The 14,217-nt window shown below is 45.4% G+C and overlaps 1 long non-coding RNA gene across 1 annotated transcript in view; it reads left to right on the top strand.

Moving 5' to 3' along the window:
- Nucleotides 1–14,217, top strand: part of LOC114817009 — a 105,278-nt gene that overhangs the window by 77,974 nt on the left and 13,087 nt on the right. Inside the window, exons 2-4 of the long non-coding RNA XR_003764855.1 lie at nt 9,558–9,827; nt 10,845–11,009; nt 12,848–13,104. This is a non-coding gene — a long non-coding RNA (uncharacterized LOC114817009). The remainder of the gene's footprint in view (nt 1–9,557; nt 9,828–10,844; nt 11,010–12,847; nt 13,105–14,217) is intronic.

A 14,217-nucleotide genomic window follows, 5' to 3' on the forward strand; every position in this document is an offset into this window, starting at 1 on the left:
TAAGGTAGGAGGGGGCCGAGCTGATTGCTTTAAAGCTGATGTTAAGGAGTTTCTGATTCATACAGAAGTGGGGGTTCTTAAGGAGTGGTGAGATGTGGACTGCAGAGCTTTATTAGAAAAATGATCTGGGCAGCAGAGTGAAGTAAGGACTGGAGTGGGGACAGACAGGAGTCGGGGAGGTCAACTAGGAGGCTGATGTAGTAAGGCAGGAAATAAGTTCTTGCATCAGCATAGTAGCAGTTTGGATAGAGCAGTTTTTAGCAATGTTGTGAAGGTAGAGCTAACAGAATATGGTGACATCGAATATGTGGGTAGAATGAGAGAGATAAGTTGAGGACAATGCCAAGGTTATGGGCCTGTGAGATAAGGAGAATAGTGGTATTGTCTACAGTGATGGGAAAGATGGGGCAGGACAGGGTTTGGGTGGGAAAATAAGGAGTTCAGTGTTGGACATATTTACTCTGAAGGGTTTGTGGACATTCAGGTAGAGATGTCCTGAAGGCAGGAGGAAATGCAAGATTGCAGGGAAGGGCTGGAGATGTAAATTTGGGAATCATCTGCATAGAGATGGTAGTTGAAGCCTTGGGTGTGAATGAGTTCTCAAAGGAGTGGGTGTAGATGGAGAATAGAAGGGAACCAAGAACTGAGTCTTGAAGGGATCGCCCCACTGCCAGAGGGTGGGAGGCAGAAGAGGAGCCATCAAAAGAAACCGAGAGGGAGGGGTTAGAGAGATAGGCAGAGAAGCAAGAGAGGATAGTTTAATGGAGCCAAGATTGGATAAAGTTTCAAGGAGAGAAGAAGTAGCATGGCCTAGTGGAGAGAGCCTGGGCCTGGGAGTCAGAAGGACTTGGATTCTAATCCCAGCTCTGCCATTACTGTGCTGTATGACCTTGGGCAAGTCACTTAACTTCTCTGTGCCTCAGTTACCTTATCTTTTAAAATGGGGATTAGACTGGGAGCCCCACGTGGGACAGGGACTGTCGTCAACCCAATTACCTTCTACCTGCCTCAATTCCTAGTACAGTGCCAAGCATATAGTAAGTGCTTAACAACACCATAAAAAATGAGGGTGGTCTACAATGTTGAAGCCAGCTGAAAGTTCTAGGAGATTTAGGATAGAGGCCATCAGATTTGGTCAAAAGAAGGTCATTGGTTACCTTAGAGCTGTTTCCATGGAGTGAAGGGGATGGAAGCCAGATTGGAGGAAGTCAAGGAGAGAGTTGGAGGAAAGAAAGTGGCGGCATCAGGCGTAAACAACTCTCTCAAGAAGTTTGGAGAAGAATGGTAGAGGGGAGATGGGGCTGTAACTGAACGGTACCATGGGGTCAAAGGAAAGTTTTTTTTTTAGGAAAGGGAACAGGTAAGCATGTTTGAAAGCAGTGAGAAAGAAGCCTTTGGAAAGTCAACAGTTGAAGATGGTCATGGAGGGAAGAAGGGAAGGGGCAAGTGTTTTAAAAAGGTATGAAGGGATGGGGTCAGAAGCCCAGGTGGAGGGAGTAGATTTAGAGTGGAGGCGAGACATCTCTTCTTGAATAACTGCAGGGAATCTAGGAAGAGTTGAAGAGGGGATTGGAGAAGAGCAGGAGAGATTATAGGGAGATTTTGCTTGATGGTTTCAATTTTGTTGATGAAGTATATGGCCAAGTCATTAGAGGAAAGAGGTGGTAGGGGCAGGGGGACAGGAGGTTTGATGAAGGAGTTAAATGTCTGGAACAGCTGGCAGGGGCAGTGGGTGTGTGGGTGAATTAGGAAAGAGAAGTATTGTTGTTGGGCAGAGGAGAGGGCCGAATTGAAGCAGATAAGAATCAGTTTAAGGTGGATGAGGTCAGAGAGATGTCTGGATTTCTGCCAACAGCACTCCACAGATTGAGCACAGGAACAAAGGAAGCGTACTGTAGAGGTGATCCAGGTTTGCACAGGGACAGAGGAGCAAGGGAGTTGAGTTCAGTGAAGAGAGTGGTGTTGAGGGAGTTGATCTGTGTGTCAAGAGAAAATAAACTCTGTATTTTCAGGATATATACTTGAGGAAAGCCAAGAGGTAAGCTAGGAACCTGATGTAATAATTGAGTTGGGACCAGCATGGTAGTAGTTTTGACAGAGAAGAAGGGATGGTTTCTGGAGGTTTTGAGAAGAAAGAACTGGCAGGATTTGGTGACAGTGTCTGGGTTGAAGGAGAGAGATGTCAAGGATAATGCCAAGGTTGCAGGAGGATGGTGATACTGTCAACAGTGATGGGGAGGAGAGGGTTTGGAAGGGAAAATGAGGGGTTCAGTTTTGGACCTGTTGAGTTTGAGATGATTGTGGAGCATCCAGAAAGAGAGATTGCACAGAAGGAGTGGGGACCAGGTTAGTGATGTAGATTTGGGAGTTACTCGTGTTGCAATGGTGATTTAAGTTGGGGGAGCAGATAAGCTCCCTAAGGGAGTGGGTGTAAATTAACTAGAGAAGGGCACCCAGAACTGTCTTGATGGATCCCAAGTCTTGATGGCAGTGGAGGAGCCCTCAGGGAAGGAGACTGAGAAGGAGAGGCCAGAGTGGAGGAGAAGCAGAAGAGGACAATTTCAGAGAAAACAAGGTTTGAGAAGTATTTCTAGGAGGAGGTGGTTCAGAGTGTCAGAAGCTACTGAGAGGTCAAGGGAGATTAGGACGTAATAGAGTCATTAGATTTGGCAAGAGGGAGGTCATTGGTGACTTCCTACTAAACTTTTAGAAAAGTGTAATAGAGCTAGTTGACCTGATCCCTGCCCTCAGGGATTTTAGTCGGGAGACAGGCACTAAAGTAATCTACAGATAGGAAGAAATAGGAAAAGAGGATTTGCAAGGACCCTGCAGTTATTCCTTGGGAAAGCCCCGGTTCTCTTTCCAAACACCTCCACAGACTAGGCCCACTTGGCTCTCAAAATGACCAGGATTTAGAGCCCAGGTCTGGGAGTCAGAAGTACCTGGGTTCTAATCCTGGCTCTGCTACTTGTCTGCTGCATGACCTTGGGCAAGTCACTTCACTTCCCTGGGACTCAGTTACCTCCTCTGCAAAACAGGGATTAAGACAGTGAGCCCCATGTGGGACAGGGACTGTGTCCAACCCAATTTGCTTGTACCCACCCTAGCCCTTAGTTCAGTGCCTGGCCCAAACAAAACCACAGTTTTGGCAAAAACCACAATTATTTTTATTATAATCAAGAAACACCTGTTTTCCCTCCCCTTTGAACACCAAGAGGGATGGGGACTGACTCCTCCAATGTGATTTTCTCATGTGTACCTCAGTGGTTAGACTAGTGCTTGGCACAAGTGAAACACTTAACAAATACCATTATTATTAGTGAAGAACAGGGCAGGAACGTGCTGGTGGCTTGAAGAGCGGTAGCCCTTATACTTCTGTCTAAAGGGTCTGGAGCTGTCTGGGCTCTGTCTGGCACAGAACACCACCCAGAAAGGGCATCAGCTCACCCGATGCCCCATTTTACTCTGGCTACAGACTGCACTTTCCAGATTGAAGAGCGGGGTCTTGTCAAGGTTTTCTTTCCTTTTTATTTTATCTCCAAATGAGGGCTAGTCCTGGCAGAGTGAGGAAAACTGGAAACCACATGCCCCCAGTGAGCTAACCGGGTTGTTTTGGAGGCGAAGGGGGTGGATGGGAGCATAAAGTATAGCTTTGCGTCCTGATGGATTATTTTTCCACAATAAAATGTACCCATATTCCATACTCCCCCATTTGCACCTCCCCCTACACCCTCAACTCATTCTATCCCACATCTGTTAAAATCAGAGGGTTCCAGCAACTGCTGAGTCGTTAACTGAATACAAATGCGTACAGCCCAATCAATGCATTGCTCACTATGCCAGAAGGTCTAAACTGTTAGGGTCTTGGACGATCAGATTAAGTGGCCTATCACTCTGGATCGATCAGATTAGCATCTGTGGGGCTATTTGTTCACGGTATTTTCTCTTGAAATCCTGTTAAACAAAAAGTGCACTGTTGGATGTATGAAAAACAAATCCAAGCAGGAGATGTTCTATCTCCTAAGGATGACAGGTGTATTCGACGCTTGAGGAAAAGCTGGTGTTAATAACAAGAGTTCATTTGGGAGAAAAGAGTTAAATTCATAGATTTGCCAGCAACATTAATTTGTCAGAGTTCACTAGATTGTCAGGAACCTTATTCCACTTGTCCTCCGGGGGCCTCAAGAAACTCTGCTCCTCTGCAGTGTTTAAAATATAGAGGGCGGAGCTTCAGGCTGCAAAGGAGAAGCACAGTAGCGGGGCCAACCTACACTGCAAACCCTCAGAAAAAAACATTCAAACTTTCAGCCAGAGAAAACTGGACAAATATCCCACAAGCAATCCCAATCATCTTTAGGGCTATGCTGCTCAATGTTTTGCAGTCTGCAAGCCCAGATCCTTTTTAACACAGGCAGGTGGTGGGAATGTTTGGGAGAGGAGAGGCCTTTCAGGGAGAGGGCTGTGGTTTGGCTAAAACATCTTTCTAAGATCACCCGGCTAAGTCAGTGTTGCTTGTTATGGGCAGGGAATGATGGATGGTGATTGGTGATGAATGATGATGTGTCTTTGTTGTTGTATTCTCCCAAGTGCTTAGTTCAGTGCTCTGCACACAGTAAGTGCTCGATAAATACCACTGAATGAGTCAATGTTGCCAGGGGAGCCTGAGACCGGATCTCCTGCTCTTTTCTCTAAATCTCCTGGCATTATTGGGGTCATCTCAGGGTTCCAGGGGAGAATCATCACCTTGATGCAGGGATCATAGGAACAATCAATTGTATTTACTGCATACTCTTGGGAGAGTACAGCACAGTAGTGTTGGTAGACATGATCCTATCTTCAAGGAACTTACAGTCTAGAAGGAGAGACAGACAATAAGATAAATTACAGACAGGGAAAATGGCAAAAAATGAGAATATGTACATAAATGCAGTTAAGCCTGGGGATGGGGTGAGTGTCAAAATGCTGAAGGGATACAGGACTTGGTGCATAGATGATACAGAGGGGAGGGTAAATGGAGAGGGGAAATGAGTTAGGGAAGGCCTATTGTAGAAGATATGATTTGAGTAGCGCTTTGAAGATGGGGAGAGTGGTGGCCTGTCAGATAGGAAGTCCTCTAGATTGTAAGATTATGGGAAGGGAGTGTACTGCCAACTATGTTGTATTATACTCTCCCAAGCATTTAGTACAGTGCTCTGCCCACAGTGCTCCATAATAATAATGATGGTATTTGTTAAGCACTTACTATTTGCCAAGCACTGTTCTGAGCGCTGATAAATACCACTGATAATGATGAAAGGGGGAAGGAGTTACAGGCCAGAGGGAGGAGGTGGACAAGGGATAGTGGCAAAATAGACAAGACTGAGGTACAGGGAGTAGATTGGTATTAGAGCGTGGGTTGGATTGTAGTAGGAGATAAGTGATTAAGGTAGGAGGGGGAGAACTTGAGTGACTTGAAGCCAGTGGTAAGGAGTTTCTGTTGGATGTGGAGCTAAAACAGAGAAATTGTGAAAAGATGATCCAAGATAAATAATTTCCTGGAAAAATTTCTCAAACCAGGGAGATTTCTCAACGAGTGGCATAATCTCTCAGGGGAAAATGAAAGAAAGTCATGATCTCACCATGTCAAAATTAGTCTAGATGAAAAGCCTGTGAAGGGTACTCACAGTTCTGCAGTAGCCCATCTGTGAACTGAAGCCAAATCCTTTTTGAAAGACAAAAGTAATTACTGGTAACAGAAACACTGCGCAGATAAACCAAAAGAAATGGCATTATTGTATAAATCAGTCAGCATTCAACTTCCTGGGAATGGTTTGGTGTTTATACCCTGGAAATACAGTATATTGATTATCTTGTATGTTCCTCAGCACTTAGCACAGCACTTTGGCACATCAAGTGCTAAATATATTATTCATGCCCAATCCATTTGGTTTACAAACTTCAAAAGGGCCCAAATTATAGTAATTGGGGTGCACCAAAGACACAGCTGGAGTTTAATAAGCTAAATAACAGTTTTCTTAGTACATTTTAATTCTATAGGAGGAAACTTTTGGAATAAAGGATGTAAGCAGAATAAATTCTTGTAAGGCAGACTGAATTTATACAAATATATTCTTCATCCTGATCGACAGGAAGATATAAAATTCATTGAGTCAGTCGTATTTATTGAGTGCTTACTGTGTGCAGAGCACTGTACTAAGTGCTTGGGAAAGTATAATACAACAATAAACAGATTCCCTGCCCTAAGCGAGCTTAAAGTCTAGAGGGGGAGACCAATATAAATAAAATTACAGATATGTACGTAAGTGACCCTTTCTTGTGCACAGCTGGACACGCAACATGTCTACAATCGGTTGTGTTATACTCTCCCAAGCACTTCATACAGCACTCTGCGGTCAGTAAACACTCCATTCATTCATTCAAGCGTATTTACTGAGTGCTTACTGTGTGCAGAGCCCTGTACTAAGCACTTGGAAGGTACAATTCGGCAACAGAGACAATCCCAGCCCAACAACGGGCTCACAGTCTAAATATTATTGATTGGAAACCCACCATGGAAGTTTAGGATCCAACCATCCCACCAAAGAGTTTACAGTCTTTTGTTGTGTTGTACTTTCCCAAGTCCTTAATACAGTGCTCTGCACACAGTAAGCGCTCAGTTAATGCGATTGAATGAATAAATCTGTTTCCTAGCCAATCAATTTACCCATTTCTTAAAAAACACTTACCCAATTCTGTTAGTCAGTATTTAATTGTAGAGGCAGAGGGCCCAGAAGCATGAAATGAATTGTTTAGGGTTTGGTGAGGAGGCGGCTTGCTCTATTAAATAAGGCCCCTGAAGCTTTCACTGGTAAAGTTTGCATACCACTGTGGCCCCGTAAAATCAAAGGGGACTGAAACCCTACCAACCTTGATGGATGAGGTTCTGGAAAAAGATCCCTGACCTAGCGTGTCCTCATTGAGTGAGACCAACATTTAATTCTCCTGGATGGCCTGGGAGAATCTTCACAAGTCAAGACATTATTTTTAGCATTTATATCATGGAGCAGACTGATTTTTTCACATCTAACTGTAAATGTTTCAACTTCCTTATTATGGATGATTTTTATACCTCTGAGTTAAAAATAATGCTGCTTGCAATGGAAAGTTAAAGACCAAGACAGGACCTATTAGAATAGCATTATACCTTTTGATTTCTTTGTACTTCTTTGATTTCTAATTATTTCCCTTTTTCTATGCAACAAAATAGAAGCCATAAAGTCTTTGATTTAATGACAACTTCCTTACAGAATTGGAACTCCAACCTCGCTGGATTCTATTTGTAATTTATCTATCTCAGCAGCCAGTGACCTTTTGTGAAACATGAGTCATTCCTCGCTCCTAGAGATGAATCCAGATGTGGTTCCATCCCACCTAGGCCTCCCCTCCCACCGTTTCCTCAGCCTGGAACTCCAGGGTCCAGGGTGGGCAGGGGGCCTGAGGGTCAGAGTTGGCCTCATCCCCTGCCTTGCATGGTAGGAGAGGAGTATTGTCAGGATTAGGGTTTTAGGAAGGTGGACAGGACAGGGCATTTTGGACAGAACGGCCTGGACTGGAGCATTGACAAGCCCGGGGAGATGATATTATTTTAACGTTCTTGCTTCTCAGTTGTTGAATTTAGCTCGACAGTCTTTTTCCTGTATGTGTCTCTGCCTTCCCTTATAGACTGTGTGCCCCTTGCAGATGAGGGACTGAGCCCGAATCAGTACCCACAAATTCTTCTCAGTGCTTAATGCAGTGATTTGCACATTGTAAATATGTAATCAATATTATGATTGATAATAACTGATTCTTTCTCCTCATCTTTAGTTTTCCCAATGGATGGTTTATCTAAGGTAGAGCTGAGTGCTGACTGCCAATGTTTCTAAAGCCTTTTGTGAAGGCAATTTCTTTATAAAAATCCTTGCCCTATAAACTCATTTAAGATGACCAGGGTTTGAGCTTCAACATTTATTAGGTCTGGTCTAATGTCTTTTAAGTCCTAGGTCTTTTCGTCTTTGTTACTTTGCCTAGATAGTAAAGGGGTAAAACCTCAGACAAGATACAATTCATACCATATTCAAGCAAAAAGGAATCATACTTTTATCATCATGCTCACTCTGTGCAGAACATTGTACTAAGCCTTTGGGAGAGTGCAGTACAACCGCCCGTTGTGGGCAGGGATTATTTCTATTTCTTGCTGAATTGTACTTTCCAAGCACTTAGTACAGTGTTCTGCACACAGTAAGCACTCAATAAATATGATTAAAGGAATGAATGAACGACCAGAGTTGGCAGATATGTTCCTTGCCCACAGTGACCCAACTGTCATTCATTCATTCAGTGAGCGCTTACTATGTGCAGAGCACTGTACTAAGTGCTTGGAATGTACAATTCGTTGGAATTGATGTGAGTCCTGTCTCTGGTAGGGAAATTCCAGGCCCCGACAAGCCTTTGCTTGGTTTCTGGGACCACACAGGCTGGGGAGGGATGGCTATGGGGGAAGAGGACGGGGAATCTGAACATGTAGTGCTTTAGGCTGCCCTGTGGAGTTGAAAATGAGGGCAGCTGTTTGGCATCCCATTTAATGCAAAGTAGGAATTGGCCTTGAGCCAGCTGTCAGTGGGGCCCACCCCAAGGGCAGAGATGGTGCCCTCTCTGTCCACCCCTCTCCCCGGAGGGCGAATGCCGATCTCATTTCCAGGTCTGCATCAGTCTATTTTTCTCCTCATCTCTGTTTGACACAGTGTCTGGAAATAACTGCCGGAGATATAAGGGAAGTGCATACATCGTCCTCAACTTTGAAATGATTAATTTAAAGTGCTTTTAATTGATATGCATATTCATATACTAATTATTGCAGAAGCTGCCTTTAAATGATTTAGAATTCACAGGGTGAATAAAATTGACTCGACATACTAATCTCACTGGTGAAATTAATTTTTCTTCGGGGAGAAAAAGGGAAGAAAACTGATGATTCTAAATGGAAAACTTTCCTTTGAGGAACTGTTTGATCAAACGGTGCATTTGGTTAAGTCACTTATATTTGGGTAGAGAAATTGTGACTCTAGGAAACTTCTTGAATATTCTTGAATCTGCCTCTTTCATGGCTCTTTCAGAAAGAAAACAAAGTGTATTTTTTTGTTGAAAAAAGTCAGTGATTTGGCTCTTCTGGTGAGACGGGTGGCTGTCACCTGCAAGCTAGAGCCCCACTGGATTTGGCACGATTCAGCATCAGCTGTGGGATTTCTGCTTTAAATCTGCCACCGAACCCTCCCACAGCCACTTCTGGAGAGGCCCTAGGGAGCAATGGATATTGTTTCACCTCAATTGCCTTTTTGTCCCCTCTGGAACAGGGGTCCTGGGTCAGGCTTCTGCTTTCCTTTGGTGGTGGAGAGACAAACTGCTTCCTCCATATTTTATTAAACAGATCTTTTAATTATTAATCAAATGTGAAAATTATTTTCCATCAGGATGACACTTGGGCTAAAGCACTGGGATTTTCTCTCAGCCAGCTTCTCTTTTTCTTAAATTATCCTCAGTGGGCTCCTGGAGATGCGATGAAGAGAGACAACCCAGATTTACTGCCTGGCTTTGCACTCCTTAATCGTCCCCTTCAGTGTTAATGGAGGAAGGAGAGAAGCTTCCCCAGAGGGCAAACACCTGGGAAAACCTGCCTTCTGCTTCCAGCACCCCCACAGGATGATGAAGGGTGTTAGAAGGGCCTGCTGTGTGCGTGCAAGGACCCTGAGTTCATCCCCGAGGAATTTTGTGTCTTAAAAGGAAAAACAGCAATTTCCCTGGCCCTGAAGGTAAGCTCACTGAGGGCAGAGCATGTGCCTACCGATTCTGTTGCATTGTCCTCTCCCAAGTGTTTAGTATGGTTGTGGACGCTTGTGGATGCGTAGTCAGCACTCCAGTACCACTGATTGAAAGCAAAAGTGTACACTGCTACACAGGTTGAATTCTGTTCAGCATCTCTTGCTGGCTCCCCTCTCCCCACACGCTAACAGTCAGAGTGAGGGAAGTCCAGGCAGGAGCAAGAGTGGTGGCCCAGAGTTCAATTTCAGGCCTGTCACCAGCAGGATTTGCACTGTTTCAACTTCCAGCAAGATATGCCCTGGGAGATGAGTGTGTCTCAGGGAGTTAGGGCCCAAGCCACTGACAGATTAATACTAGATAAGGGACACTGCTGCCGAAACGCATCGCAAGCGTTTCTCCTGACCTTTCCACGTGAAAAGGTCAGAAAGAAATTAGAGGTGGTCTTTCACTGCCACCTTCACTGGGAGAGCAGCATATCTGAATGTAAAAGATGTGATTCTTGCACGGTACCTCTGGACCAAATAGGCCGAGGTCTGTGGGAATTGGGGCATTTGCTGGGTGAGCAGGGGCTTGGGTGCTCAGGGCTCTGAACCTACTAAGTGCTCAGTGAATAACACTGATGGGGCACTGTGGGCGGCTGGGTGCTGCGGGGAGACGGTGGGGTGAGCAGGGGCTGGGAGCTGCAGGAAGAGGGTTGGATGATTTGAAGGCCCAGTCTCCAGTACCATCGGCTTGGAAACGCTTTGAAGAGTAAACGAATGCTGGCAGCAGCATCAATATCCTCCCTCTGTGCACTAATTACATTATTAAGCAAACAGACCAACACAAGATCTAAGGCACAGAAACATGTATTTAGGATCTAGTCACTTACCACTTGGCTGTAAATAATGTTGGGAGACACACAATTAATCCCAACTACAGAGGCTTCCAGGAGGTTTTCGTATTTCCTTCCTACCTTAAAAAAAATCTCCCAAAAGGGCCTGATTGCTTGGTTTTTTCCCCTTTAGAGAGAAAATCTGATCCTCTGAGCTCATCCCTAGACTCATCTGCCTTTCCTGAAGCTGAGAGAGAGGAATCTGCTTGCCCTCCCAGGAACACTGAGACCCCTGGTTTAGGAAGATTTGATGAGTTCAAATTCTGGCACCTTCCATTTCCGGGGCATCAGACAGCAGGTACGTGCTAATTGGACTTTTTGGATTCACCCAAGTTCAATCCCCCTAACTTTTGCTGATGTGACCAAGAGGTGGGAGGGGAAAGGGCGATGGGGGAAGCAGTCTTGGAGTTGGAAGGGCCAGGAGCTGCATGAAAAGCATTTGTATGCCTTGGGAATGAATCTAAAAACGGGCAAGTGGAGCTTGCAGAAGGAAATCTGCAGCAGGCTGAGCCAGGCGGATGAATGGCAGAGAGAATGGAGGCTATTTGAATACTGATGTGGGCCCTCACTTTCTTCCATTTCCATTAATGACATGCTCATCAAGGGCAAACAATGGGACCGGCTGCCTGAGCCTGTCACAGTGTGTGGGTGCTGGGAATGCAGGCTGTCATCCCCGGCCTGCATTTAGAGACCCGCACGTTAATAAGAAGTGCTCGGTGCCGTCAATGCAGACAGGTGCTTCCGAGGCTGGGACATGCTCCATTCCCTTCTCCCTGAAACCCTCCTCTCCTGGCCCCTCTGACAGACACCATGAAATGCACAAATTAACAGCCCCATCATGTTGGGCTGCTGCTGCCTGCGGTGAAAGCAGAAAATCAAGTTGTCACCCAGGGTGCAGTGATAAAGCCACAGCCTCATTTCTCTGTTGGTGCCCTATAATAGCAAATGCCAGACAGCTGGATGGATGGGAGGTTTTAGATTAGGGCCCTGATGTGCTCTGGCCAGAGAATTAGTAGTTGCTGTTTCCATGTGGATTATTTCTGTTCAAAACAAACATCTGGAGGAAGCAAAGATTCCAGGGGTGGCCGGTTCGCCTCTTCAGCATTTGCTTTCCTCCCCCCCCCCTCCCCGGAACACAAATGTGGGCCCCACTTCCTACCAAGGATGTCCCACTATTCTGAGTCCAACTCCCCAAATGGGAGGGGCTGCACCAGGGCTCCCTTGGCCAAAGCAGTATGGGAAGCGTGCTTGGGCAGGGCATGAAACGTCATCTTTCTGAAGGCCTCAATGTCCATCGCCAGCACCACTCTAGGGCTGGGATAGGGACCCCGCTCCCACCCACCATTCCCCTGGCACCTGTTACCCTTTAAGGAGAGCGGGCATCCAGGGTCTCCAGCTTGGTGGCAAATCTCCCAAAGTGGCCTTAACACGGTGGGAAGCCAGTTATTCATACTGGGACTAAAGAGAGGTTCAGAAAATGACTTCCTTGATCATTGTTTTTTTTTGCTCACTTGTGTTGATTACTTATGTCTACTCTCTCACTTTTCAGATATTTGCCAATTTATGTTCACAGTCTTCCCCCATTAGACTCTAAGCTCCTTAAGGGCAGGGATCAAACCCTTTCTTTACTGTATGTCCCCAAAAGCATTCAGGAGGGGCTCAGCTGGAAGCATCGATACAGATGCCAGTCAAATAGGCTTCACTACCCTAAGCACCACAGTCCAAAGCTGGGTCTCTCTCAGGGATCCTTTCATAAACGGAACTCAAAGAAAAACAAACCATTTTCTCAGAGGGGCCGGAGCCTGGGCTAACTGTTGCCCTGAAGGGGCTACTCTAGGCAAAGTAAAGTGGGAATGGAGGGGCCTAAGCCCTTCAGACTCCACGGAGTTTAATGACATAACGGTCAGAGAACTTCAACATAAAACAGGAAGAGCAAGTAACGAAACTTACAGTATAAAACCCCCCTCCTGTCATTTTTATTGTGCCAGTAAAACACTTTATTGAATTTATGAGCTACATAATGACTCTGAAGAATGTAACTTGAATTAGAACTAACTTGGAAATATAATATCAACTATAAACCCCTTTCTACTACCCCATTCCTACAGCTTTCTCCTCTCTTTCTCTGAACCACAGCCTTCCCCCGGAGCCCGAGTTCGCCATGTATCAGTCGATCTCAACTCAGCCACCAGCCTGGCTGAGGAGGCCAAGTCTCGGGCAGGAGCGACCATCAACCCCTTGCAAGACCCCCCCCCAGGACCGGGTGAAATGGTCTGGGAGAGGCATCCCATCAACCTGCCTTTGCGATAACAGAATCCAGTTGAAACCTGTCAGCAGACGCCCACCCTGCAAGTCAGCTTATCCCTCTGCCATGAGGTCAAGTTCAGAAGCAGGTAACTGTATGTTTTAACAACCTCTCCTGGATCTAAACTATAAACCTTTTGAAAGTCTTGGAAGAGGATTTATGGACATTGGGTACCTTTTTTTTTTTGATGGTCAAGTTTCTAATGAATGCTGGTAGAGGAAAATGTTCATCACCTTGCTAAGCAGCAGGCTAGGCTGTGTTTTCTGTTTCCATTCTGCTCTTTTAGTCTTTCTGTTCCCCAAGGATTTTTCTGAAGGGGCAATAAAATAAAATGGGTGAAACAAAGCCATAAGCCAGTTAAGTCTGAAAGACATGTCATCTCATCTAAAAGGAAGAAACGGACCATTTCCACGCCTCGGGCTGACAGCAACGCCTGAGCTGGCAATAGTGCTATTCCATTTGATTTATAGAATAATGGGGTGACAAATGATGACAAAAATAAACTTTTACTGCACTGAACTGCTCCTTTATTTATGAAATTTGGCCAAGTAGTGAAATCTTTTATCTGCAAGTTGTAACATGGAGTGGAAACGAGCGATTATGGTGTGGTAATAGTAATCCAGCGATGGAGGCTGAGTCAGTTGGAAATGGATTGAGGTAAAATAACTACCGCACCATGATAAATGTGAACAGCGCTTTGCTGACAGATGATCTAACAGGTGTTCATAACAACTATATAAGAGGATTTATTTATGACTAGCCACAGCCGCAGCCCTGTAAATCAACTCCAGCAGCTGCACGCCGCTGAAACCAAGTCCCTGACGGAGAACAGTGCGGGAACCCACGGAACACAATTCAGTCCAGAATCTTAATCATCAAATAACATTTTTTGAGGCAATTATATCACAGTGCAGAAATCAGAATTACTTTCAATTAGAAAGCTAAGCTGCCTACCAACTTTGCTTAAAATAACACCTGAATTTGGAGCCAGTGGGGCAGACCAAGGGAGGGGGTGGGGATGGAGGAGGGGGTCTCCGGGCCTGTCCTGGGAGAGGTGAAGCCTGCCCTCAGGACTGCCTCGAGACTATCTCACCTATTGAGCATTGCTGAGGCTCTGACCAGGCAGGGGCATCACACAAATTGCAGCCTTCTTAAAAGCTAGAAGGGAACAAGAGAAGGATTCTCAGTTGCTTCTCTAACG

Source organism: Ornithorhynchus anatinus, chromosome 1 (genome assembly GCF_004115215.2).
Source record: "Ornithorhynchus anatinus isolate Pmale09 chromosome 1, mOrnAna1.pri.v4, whole genome shotgun sequence".
Taxonomy (NCBI): domain Eukaryota; kingdom Metazoa; phylum Chordata; class Mammalia; order Monotremata; family Ornithorhynchidae; genus Ornithorhynchus; species Ornithorhynchus anatinus.